Source organism: Chinchilla lanigera, unplaced genomic scaffold (genome assembly GCF_000276665.1).
Source record: "Chinchilla lanigera isolate Chin_1 unplaced genomic scaffold, ChiLan1.0 scaffold00057, whole genome shotgun sequence".
Taxonomy (NCBI): Eukaryota; Metazoa; Chordata; class Mammalia; order Rodentia; family Chinchillidae; genus Chinchilla; species Chinchilla lanigera.
Genome location: NW_004955458.1, coordinates 6,193,747 through 6,206,234, shown reverse-complemented (window position 1 = coordinate 6,206,234; position 12,488 = coordinate 6,193,747).

The following is a 12,488-nucleotide window of genomic DNA, read 5'->3' as shown; positions in this document are numbered from 1 at the left end:
TATATACATAATTTCAAAGGAATTTTCTGAAAAATTATACTTAATAAATGAATTTAACAAAGTGGCTACAAACTAAGCAATATAAACAAATCAACTGTATTTCTACATATGTGCAACAAATACATATGAAATGAAATTTCAAAAATAATACTAATGTGATTACACAAGAACAAGTTAGGTTCTATGGCACAGTAGTATAGCTACGGTTCACAGCAATTTATTACATATTTTATAAAGAACTAGAAGAGAAGAGTTTAAGGTTTCCCAAAATAAAGAAATGATAAATGTTTAAGGAGATTAAAATGCTAATTACTCTTATTTGACCATGATCATACTGTCCCCCCTTAAATATGAACAAATAGTACTTCAAAGATGTTATTTACAACTAGTGAATAAATATAATGATAAACTAATGTGTAAAACATGTATATAAATAAGTATAAAACATTGTTTAGGAAAGCATCAGAGACCAAAATAAAGGCATATATTGTATTTATGGATTAGAACACTCAGTATTATCTTATCACCAATTCTCCTCAATCATATATAGATTGAATACACTCCAAATTAAAATTTTAGTAGATATTTTAGTGGAAATGTGCAAGTTGATTCTAAATTCATAGGAAATGCCAAGGGCCAGAAATGCCCCAAACAATGTATTTTCTCTACGAGAAAAATAGATTTGGATGTTGGCACTGTCAGATATCAAGAATTATTATGAAGCTATAATAACTAGCCAGTGGAAAAACTATACACAGAGCAAAACAGGATGCCCAGAAACAGATCAACATATATACAAAGATTTATTAAAAAGATAATGATACTCATCGGTGGAGTAAATAAATTATGCTTTAAGCACTTAGGTAAATTATGATAGCTCAATTATATGAGAAAAAATTTAACCTACATGAGGAAACTTGAATCTTTACCTCACATGGCCTTTCCTTCATGTATGCAGACAGAAATGTGGGTGGTTGGTGTCTTTTGTTCTTTTTATAGGGGCATTAATCCCATCATGAAAACACCACCATCACGATTTTATTGAACCTTAATTACCTCTCAAAAGACCCACCTCTAAATACCATCACATTAAAAAATTTGGATTTGAACCTTTGAATTTGGAGGCAACACAAATATTCCAGACAATTGTATACTCCTTAATCCAATTTTAGGAACTTAGTTTATACTCAATTAACTAATATGAGCAGGTGGATAATGCTTCTAGCATCGAAAAGAACATACTCTATGCATGATATTTGTTGCCTTGACTTCTGCCTATTGTATTTAAACAGACCTTCATACTCTTGCTGAATTAAGCTACATGGACTTGAACAGGTTAAACAGTTTATGCAATCCAAACTTTAAATGTTAGTGAAACAGAGTGGACATCACTATTCTTCTAGAAGAAAGGAAGGAGGCCAGGTGTGGTGGTACATGCCTGTAATCCCAGCACTCGGGAGACTAAGGCAGGAATATTGCTGAGTTCAAAGTCAGCCTGAGCTATAAAGTGAATTCAAAAGACAAAAAAAAAAAAAAGAAGGAAGGAAGGGAGGAAAGAAAGGAGTAAAGGAAGGAGGGAGGAAGGAAGCAGAATCATTATCTTAATGCCCTGGAGCCTATAAGATGAAAGAAACGCTGGAGCTTCAATGATAATGACTTAGTTTCACTTGGAACACAGATGGTCTCCTGTTGACAGCTAATCGAAAAAAAGTGGTTTCAGACAAAATGTTCGTGAACATATTCTGTATGTTTAAGTAGGGTGGCTAGAATCAAAGAGGGCATTGTTATGTGTTAGATAAAGCTTTTCAAGGAGAGCTAAAAATTAAAATGAAATACTTGAGTGAAAGTTACTGTGAATTTTAAAGTCCCGAAAAGCCCCAGCCCTGGTGTTTGTAATTCTACAATTGCTCTGGCTGGAAGTAAATGGTGTGTATTACAGCTGGGCGACTCTTACCAGGGCAGATTAGATATTCAACTTGTGGTTCTGCATGGAACATGAGCCGCCTGTCTCCCACAGACGTAGTTAACATTACTAATTTTCTACCCATCAATCCAGTCTTTAAAATTTACACTTCACATGAGTAAATTAGTCGTCACATTGCCTCCAAACATCAGGTCATTACTAACATTTTTTTTCAGAGCAAATTTATATTTACGAGATATTTACAAGGCCACATAGAGATGACATGGGATGGAGTTTGGGATTAAAATTTTGAATTTCCAGTGCCTCATCCTAACTCCAAATATTTTCAGACCACTATGACTTAAATGCTTTTGCTATACTATTGTATAAAGATCAAAGAGTCTCCTGCTGTTCATAATTACTTTTATGTTTATTTATATACATTTTTCTATTCTAGCAAGGATTTAAAATGACTTGTTCTTGAAATACAAAATCAAATAGTATAAAATCCAAAGTAGAGAGCCCAAGATTATAAAAAAGGGAAAGTATAAGGGAAACATAAGATAAAGTCAGAATTAAATTCATTTATACAACATAGGATGAATATTTGTGAGAAGTAGAGTAAAAGATTTTGGATTTTTGCTTTCTTGAGAGCAAAGCAAACAGATTAAAATTGTCCACAATATCAAAACCAACCTGACCCTCATAAAGAGAACAATTATTACTAAATGTAATACCGGAAAGAAATGCCTCACATACACCCATATAAAGAAGTCTATCTGTGATAAAATGGATCACTACAAAGCCCTGCAAGGAAATGGAACACATTTCACAGGGTGTAGTCTTTAGAGACCTTCACTGTAGACATGTGGAACACATTGGGATTTTAAGGAATAATAACAGGAAATTTCTCAACTTTCTAAAACCACAAATTGCTGCTGGTGTCCTCGTGCTTACTCAGAGAATATTACTTGTCAAAAAGGACCCTGAGGCTGAACTTACTGCCTGACTGAGACTGTCAGCTGGGTTGGCCCTGAAGCAACCACCTCTTATTACCAGGCATGTTTTTCCTTCCCTCAGGTTGTCAGAAGCAAAGGGGGTCAATTCATGGGCACCTCTGCCAAAATTGTTTTCCCTGCCAGTCAGAGATACGAAGGTCTAAAACTATAATTATGGCAGACGTGCTTTTTCCTTTTTCAAATTTAACTCTGAAAGGACAATAAAGAGAAAAGAACAGAAATTGGAGAATCATTTGGCTATAGTTTAGGATCATACTTCATCACCGATAAGCCCAGATGGAAAATAGCATATTGCAAACTTAGGCATTCTCATAGTTACAGAAATGGCCCCACAAAAGCATAGGAACCATGTGGAGACCAAAATATCAGCTTATTTATGGACTAGGCAAGTAGAACTCAGTAGGTGATAACGTGCTGAACAGTCGGGCACACTGCTGGTGAGTAAAGCTGGAATCAGGACACCGGTGAAGTTTTTCTTGTTTTTTGTTAGTACATGTTTGCAGTACACATGATCATATTCCTTTCGGGAGTTGGCACATGTACATAATACACCTTAATTTCTTCTCATCCTCTTTCCCTTCCCTCCCCACTTCCACCATCTCTCAATCGCCCACACACTGGAAAAAGACCTATCTCCCTACTTCCTATTATATTCTCTTATTTTGCTATTTGTTTATTTATATTTTGGGTTTTTCATATAAAAGAAATGTGATATTTAAGTTTTTGTGTCTGATTTATTTCCTGTAACATTATGGCCTCAAGATGCATCCATTTTCCTTCTAGTGTCTCAGGTTTATCTTTTTTATGGCAGAGTAGTACTCCATTGTCTGTAAATAACATATTTTCTATCTATTCACCTAATGGTGGACATATATAGGCTACTTCCATGATTTAGCTATAGTGAATTGTAATAAAGTTTCATAAACGCTCTCCACTGACTGGGGGATGTTGGGCACAAATTACTGGCCTGAAATGTTGGGAAAATGAGCAAATATCTAGCTTACTATCTAAAAATTAGAACTGAAAGGTAATTTGCCCAAGCCGAGCCCTAAGAAAGAGCAAGTAAGAAGCAAGAGCAGTGACCTTCAGCACCTAAACCTGCCCACGGATGAAATGTGGTCCAACGGACACAGACGCTTACTCTCCCTTCCCAGACAGAACAAAGGAACGTACAAGAGAAGGAGGAAGAGGCAAGCATACTCCAGTACTTTCTACTCACAGAGAAAAAACACAAAGCTGATTTCTAACCAACCAGGACTAACTTTATAGGTATACAGCTTGTGCAGCCCACACTCAGAAGGGCACGGTGTTTAGTTAAATGCTCTGCCTTGCTATCCTGAAAAACTTAATACTAACTGAACAAGAACCCGCACTTCAATTTTGCACTAAGATCAGCAAGTGGTGTAGCCAGCCCTGCAAACACTAATTAAGATAACAGTAACATCAAAGAAAGTGACAGGGGGCTGGAGCAAGTGCTGCCTGCGTGTGAGAGAAACTGACATAGGCATCAGTAGATGACAGCAAGCAAAGGAATCGTGGTTGATATAATCTGATGGCACGAACATCAAAGTAGGGGAACGGCGGGGGGAATGCCTTCCTCACACCCAGCCCTAGGTGTTGGGGGATTAAGGGATAAAAATAATCAGTGGGAAAGCCTGTAAAAGAAACAATGTCTTCAAGAGCGTTTAGGGTGTGCTTGTATCTGCGTCCGCCTGCCTTCACGTCCAGGCAGAGAAAAGGAGAGCATTGTAGAAAGTTTAAACCAACAAATGGTGATAGGAGACAAGGACAGTGTAAAATGCTGGTTATATAAGCCACAAGAAAATCAGAGCCCTGGAAGGAGGGTAAGTCACGGGTCTTCTTTGTCTTCTGAGATGAAACTTTTCGAATATCTGAACTCGAAGGGTCTGAAGAGACTTTCGGAAGCACCTGGGAGAACAGCTGAAAAGAAGGCTTGATCCCCCTGAATTAGGGGGTTGGCTTTTCAGTACTGCCTCCCCTTGGGCGGTGCTCCTTCCTTTATAAAGCAAATCCCACATTAAAAAAAAAAAATATACAGTAGTAGTTAGAATGAACAAGAATAAAATTAATCTATTTCATATATTGAAAATATTAGAAGATTCACTACTAAAAGATAGGAAGAAGCATCTTAAAATATAAGAAAGGTTAAAAATAAAAATCAGAATTCAAAAGATGCAAATTTATACATTTTGAAGATAAATGGGTAAGACTGCAAATAAATGAGAAAACACCAGTAAGAATACAGATTAACTCCCCTCCAAATTGTTTTACTGATTTATACCTTAAAATTAAAAAGTGGTTAACTGGATTGCAGCAGTATGCACCTAATTTATTTGTTCTTCTCCCCACCATAGGAAAGAGGAATGTTTCGTTCTCACTGCAACTTTGATGTCACATAAATAAAAACAAGCAAACCAAACTAAAAACACCAAAGAAATTAGCTCAATCTGGTTTATTAATATGAACAGTTACTGGCAACCTAAACAAGGCACAAGATGTTATTTTTGCTTTGAAAATTATTATCTTTACCAATATAAATATAAATGAGACTGAGATGGGTGATTTTTTTAGATGTTTGGCTATTTCAAAGTGTAGGGAGAAGAAAAGAGGTCCATGTATCTTTATTCTAACTTAGAATAGTCTAAGCTTTATATTCCTCCTAATTTTTTTCTAGACTCTGCAAATGCTAGTGCAATTTAATGCATATGAATTGCTTCAAATGTCAAGGCTATAAGCAAGCTTTAATAATATGGAAATAAACTATCACATTCATGTTGATGGTATCTCCCAATTGCTTGTCTACCTCAACTCTCTGGGCCGTCCATTCTGTACACCAACATTTGCAAATAACTACTTTATATTTCAATATACTGAGTCATTTTATCCCAGGCTTCTCACTCTGTTACCTTGATTTTAGTCTCAGCAGTTTCTTTCTGCAGAAATCCAGTTTATTGATCATAGTTTCTGCCAAGGCCATTTGCTCCAGAAAGTTCAAATGGGGACTACTACAGGCTGAAGACTTTCATCATGACCCTAAACTAATACACCATATATATTTTCCCATTATATTTACAGCAAGCATGTGCTGCCTCCTTTTAATATTTTAGTTTTGCACTTAATCTTATTGCTGGAGAAATTCCAGTAACATTCTAGGTCTTCTGATAAATTCCTCATTTTCTTTGCCTCTTCTCTCTACATGCTACATGCAGTGATCTCAACTTTTGAAACCATATTCAGTCATTTATTTTCATTTTATGACTAAATGTCCAATAGTAGAAGACAAATGGATTTTAGAAGGCTTTTTTTTTTTCAAATCTCACAGAAGATTCAAGTTTGGTATTAATTCTTCAGAGCATGACATTTTCCTGTTTACACTGAGAGCAGATAGTTTTCAAACAGTGCTTTTCCGTCTAAATCAAAAATAGTAGAAATCCATTTTCAAAATTAAAACAGAGAAGATTTCCAGTGTCCTAACTCTTTGTGCTTTTGTCCTTAGCAATATTTTGAGCTACAAATGGTATCAAACATGTCTTTGAACATTCCCACTCCAATCTCAAATCAACCATGTTTAGTATCACTTCATTAGATTTTACAGTCAATACCACCATTACAGACTTGATTAAATGAACTCCACTGGGTTCTATAACATTAATTATGGCCACAAAGCTCCTGCAGCCATCAGTGAGCATTCATTATGTATGGCTCCATCCACAGAAGGAGAAACCTCTGGCTATTTGGGTGATGTCTTTTCATAGATCTGTAGCACCTTGATGATCTCTGGAAATATAATCTATTTGAAGAATATAACTGATAATACGAAACTCTGTGGGGCCATACAACTCCTCAGAGATGAGAACATCAAAAACAAGGTGCTCTAGTGCTAGTGAGCCTGATTTGGGTCTTGCAACCTACTTCAACTTTGACCGGTTCTACAATAGATAGCATTTCTCCCAAATTAACAATTACGCTATAAATGTTTATTAAGAAACAATACTCATTTTGCAATATAAAATATGCAAAGATAATATCCCAAATGCAAAAGAATTGCTTTGACTGTCAACCATGTGCAAAAAATACCAAGTTTACAGTGTATCTGATGTAGCTAAAAGTGTAGATTCAGGAATAAAAGAGTTCTCAAAATCCAATATCGTCTTTTGGCTCCTGTTGCTTACCATATAGGACTATTTCATGTTTGTATCCAATTCTGGGGTAACAGATGCCACAAGTAACCTAGATGTACAAGCCTGCCTGCATGAATCCCACAGCAGTGACTCTCCACGTCAGCCAATCCCTCCCAGATTTAGACTTCTCTTCTTATAGAAATAGTCTGAATAGAAAAGGTGTTAGAAGCAAAGAAGTTGGTTGAGAAGACCCAAAACATTCCAAATAGAAACAAGTGGTGAGGAAACAGTTGATTTAAAGTGTATTTGTGTTCGGGCAGTTATTTATAGCTGAATCATGCAGGAATGGTTCTCGGTTTACTCAAAAGTGTTTCATCCCTAAGCATTTCTAATCTCACTCCAGCCAAGAGCACCTCAAATCAGAGACTCAGTCTTGTATTTGTACCCTCCCATGCCCTTATGCAGCATCCTCTTTGCTCCTAATTCAAGTGTCCTTTTCTTGAATCAAAACTGGCCTTTTCCTTGATGGTTATATGAGTTTAGACTAAATTTATGTAATAGATTCTGATAAGATCCTTAGAAGCAAGCATGCGATCACCGTTACTAATATTGCTTCACTTTTACTTATCAGTTATTCTTTTCCTTTAAATCTGCTTTCTAAATGTAATGCCCAAATTCTGCGTCTAAGTGGAAATTTTTATTTCCATGAGAAGAAATGGACATAGTTTTCTCTTCTTTCCAGAGAAGCTTTATTTATCTGACAGATGATTTTGGAACTCTATATCAAAAATTTCCTGATATGATTTATGATCATGACAGTCACTATGTCAGACGCCATGGCAATGACCACTGAGATAGCTGCAGCTCTTCGCTTCCGGCCAGCAAACAAATTCATTGACCCTTTCCTGAGCATTGTACTAGGCTCACAATGACTGGCAGAATTGGTCTCCAGTACCAATAAATTACTTGAACCATGAACTTTTAAGGAAGAATTTGTAGATTAGAAGGGAAGAACAGTTTCTTCTTTTTAATATGTTGGCCAAAACAATATTCTCTATCTATCTTGGGTTTCGTTGAACAAATGACAAGGAAGATTCTGGATATATTCTATTTTGGCCCCCCTTTTACACATATGATACCCCCCAAGAGCTATCTCTATCCCTTAAACACAAGCTTATTTTTTTCTTTTGCTTTTATTAAATGTTTAATAAGAACTTCCAGTCCCTTCCTCCCAGATCAAAAGAGGCGGGCATGGAAATCACTATATGGAACATGAGCTTCCCATGACAGAGATAGGATGAATTTCAAAACACATCTTCAGTTTTTATCTCTGTTATTTAGCCAGCATCTTACAGCATAGAAGCTGTTCCCTGGGTTCCTGGGACGGTGCAGTGGCACTTTGGGGACCCTAAGGCTGGTGAACACAAGCTTATTTTAAATAAATGTGTTCAGACAGCCTATTCAAAGAGGAACATTGCCTTACTCTGCATTTTCCCCAAGTGCCAAGGTCATCGTTATGCAACCCCGCTAATGAAAAGGTCTTGAGCAACGGCCTTTCTAGAATAAGCCTCTGGTATATCAACATCAGTAAGTACTGTCTCCCATATGTCAGACTTCGTTAGTTGCACTTGCCAACGGAGATTCTTCCAATGGAGTGCACAACCATCCCTACGGCTCCCTGTGTTGTAAAGACTACAGTCATTCTCAAGTCCAGCAGCCTAGGGTCTGAAAGGCAGACAGGTGCATCTGCTTCCGTGCAACACAAGGAATGCAAAGCTCACTGACAATCAGGGACGCTCCCGTGGATATTTACAGAATCTTTCTGTTTATCAATCTACTTTCTCTTAGTGACTTCTGATTACATATAAATTTAGCCCAAAAAATACAGCAGCAAGCTTATGACGGACGAAAAAGTCCTTTGGCCCACAGTTTCCCTAATGATCAAAACTGAGGCGCTTCTCAGGGGAAGCCTTTTAAAAATATGTAATTCCAAGCCAAACCTGAGAACCACCTAATCCAAATCAAGAAGGGAGAGTGTAATGATTGGTGTTTTTATTGAAAGTCTCAGGTGACTTTTGAATTCAGGGAGAAATGCTAAACATGGTTTAAAGCAATCAGCAAGGAGAGTTCAACAAGAATTAATCACTGAATGCCAAGTAAAGTCCGAGACCCTCTAGCCCAGTATACAAGGCCTATTATTATCTGACATTAACCTAGTATCTATCTGCGCTCAACTCAAATAGAGTAGAGTAAATAATGAAATCAGAGCCATCCATTAGAAATTCTGTCTCTGATTATCCAGTTTTACAGTAAATCATCTAAACTCACTGAATTTCTATTTTTAGGAGGTAATACATTAATAATAATTTTATCTCATATTAAACCAATTATGTGTTAAATGTTTGCCATCAAATTTCATTCTAGTTTTAATCTCTTGTGGAATCTTATGTACCAGACACTTAAAAGTTAATGAATAGTTAGTAATGGAATAAATGAAATATAACAGATGGATAAACAATAGCTGTTTAGTACAAAACACACAAAAAATGAGATTAAGTTGATACTTATAGTTTTTAAAATAGCTTTAGCATTACATTTACATTTTAATGTCCTTATAGAAGAAAAGAAAATTTGATAAAGAGAATTATTATGAAGTTTGTTATCTTAGGTCTGTGTATTCATTGTCACTGTATCTACCTATGAAAATAATTATTCATAAGTAGGCTGGTCAATGTTGGGCCTGCTTCTGAGCACAGAGGTGATAAATTCTCAGTGACGTAGATCAATTAGGTCAGTAGTCAACAGCAGAATGAGGCCCACTGTGAGATACTTTACATGCAGGTGATTTATTTCATTCTAGGTACAACACATTAAGAGTTAATCTAGTGGACTAGACGATGACAAGCATGTAATTTATTTCATAAATGCTAATGAATTTTGACTTAATGGATATCTAAACAGTGTTTTGTTCATCCAACAACCAAATACACATTTTTCCCAGAGGCACGTGGAATTTCTTCCAAAATAGGTAACATCTTAGGCCATAAAGCATATTTAAATAAATACAAAATAATTCAAAGAAATCCCTGCATATAACTTGAATAAAACTAGAAATTAATAGCAAAAGAAGTCACAAAAATTAAGCGAAGACAAGAAGGTTAAATGATACATCATTGAATAATCAGTACATCATAGAAGAAAGCAGGGAAGAAAACTAAATGTTCATGAAGTCAAATGACATGAAAATATAAGATACCAAAACCTATGGGACACTATGAAAATAGCCCTAAGTGGGAAGTTTATAGCTATGAACCTACACATTAAGAGAATAGAGCAATCCCAAACAAATAACAAAACGATGAAACTCAAGGTGCTAGAAAAACAGCGATCCAAACCCAAAACTAGTAGAATGAAAGAAATTATAAACATCAGAATGGGAATTAATAAAATTGAGACTAAAAATAATGAAAAGGGTTAATGCACTGAAGAACTGATTCTTTGCAAAGATAAGTAGAATTAATGAACTTGATAAAAGCCACTTATGACAAACCCAGTGCCAGCATCATAATAAGTGTAGAGAAACTGAAATCATTTCCCCTTAGGTCAGGAACAAGCAAGAGTACCCACTCTCTCCGCTCCTATTCAATACAGTACTCAAACTTTTTGTCAGAGCATTCAGACAGAGAATGAAATAAAAGAGATTCGAATAGGAAAAGAAGAAGTCAATCTATCTTTATTTGTAGATACATTACATAGAAGATCTCCACCCAAATCGAAAGACTCTTAGAATAAACAAATTCAGCAAAGTAGCAAGATACAAAATCAATACACTTAAATTAATAGCATTCCTGTACACCAACAACGGACTGACCAAGTAAGAAATGAGGAAAACAATTCCATTCACAGTAGCTTTAAACAAAATGAAATACCTGGGAATTAACCAAGAAAGTAAAAGTCCTCTATATTGAAAACTATAGTAATCTGAAAAGAAAGATTGAAGAGGACATCTGAAAACATAAAGGCATTCCCTATTTCTGAATAGGCAGACAATTATGGTCAAAATGGCCGTCTTTCCAAGAATTGATATATAGATTTTATGTAATCTCAATCAAAATGCCAACAGCATCCTTCACATAACTGGAAGAGCAATCCTCAAATTCAGATAGTACCACAAGAGTGCTAGGTTGCTTTGTGCTACAAAAACAACGCGAGGCATCACAATCCCAGATTTCAAGTTATATTACAAAGCTGGAATGATAAAAACAGCCTGAAACTGGCACAAAAACAGACAGGTAGATACATGGAACAGAAGTGAAGATGTAGAAACAACCTCAGCTACATTCAGCCACCTGATTTCTTACCAAAAAGCCAAAAACATGCTGTGGGAAAAATACTCTCTTTAACAAATGTTGCTTTTTTAAAAAGTTGGCTATACACATGCAGATGACTGAATCTAGATCCATATCTCTCACTCTGTGCTAAAATAAAATCAAGAGATCAGAGACCTAAATATAAAAATAGAACTACTGAATTTGCTGGAAGATGAAATAGTTAAAACTCTTAAAGACATGAGGAAGTGTTTTCCGGACAGAACTCGAGTTGTACAAGAAGTAACATCAACAATCAACAAACAGGATTATATCAAGTGAAAGAGCTTCTAAACAGCAATGGAAACAAACAACAAAGTGCAGAGACAACCTACAGAATCAGAAAAACATTATTTAGATGCAGGACTAATATTTAGAATATATAAAGAACTCAAAAAAGTAGCTCCTCTAAAAAGCAAGAAGGCACAGTCATAAAATGGGGAATTGAAATGAATAGACGTGTCTCAGAAAAAAATGCAAAAGGCCAACATGTACATGAGCAGCATCCTTTGTGGTTGGAGAAATCCAAATCAAAGTGCTGAGTACCTCTTGCTCCAGAAAGAATAGCTCTTAACGAGAACCAAAAAAACAATAAATGCTGACGACATTACGGGGCAAGCAGTACTCTTCTACGCTGATCATGGGAGTGTAAACTAGTACAAAATGAACATCAGTATCGAGGTTCCTCAAAAAACTAAAAATAGTAATTGCATTTGTCCAGCTGTACTTCTTACAGTCAGCTTCCTGAAAGAGCCGAAACATATGACTGTGATATAAGCATACCCATGTTTACAGCAGCACAATTCATTATAGCTAAATTAAGCAAGCAGACTATATGCCCATCAACAAATGAATGGATAAAGAAAATATGGTACATATAAACAGTGGAATAATTAAAAAGGAAAGTTCCCAATAGAAAATAGAACAATTTTCCAATAGAAAATAGAATAATCCCAATAGAAATAGAATAATTAAAAAAGAAAGCTCCCAACAGAAAACTTTTTAAAATGCTAATAAATTTCTCCCAAGTGTTTTTACAGGGCTGGTTATTTTTCTT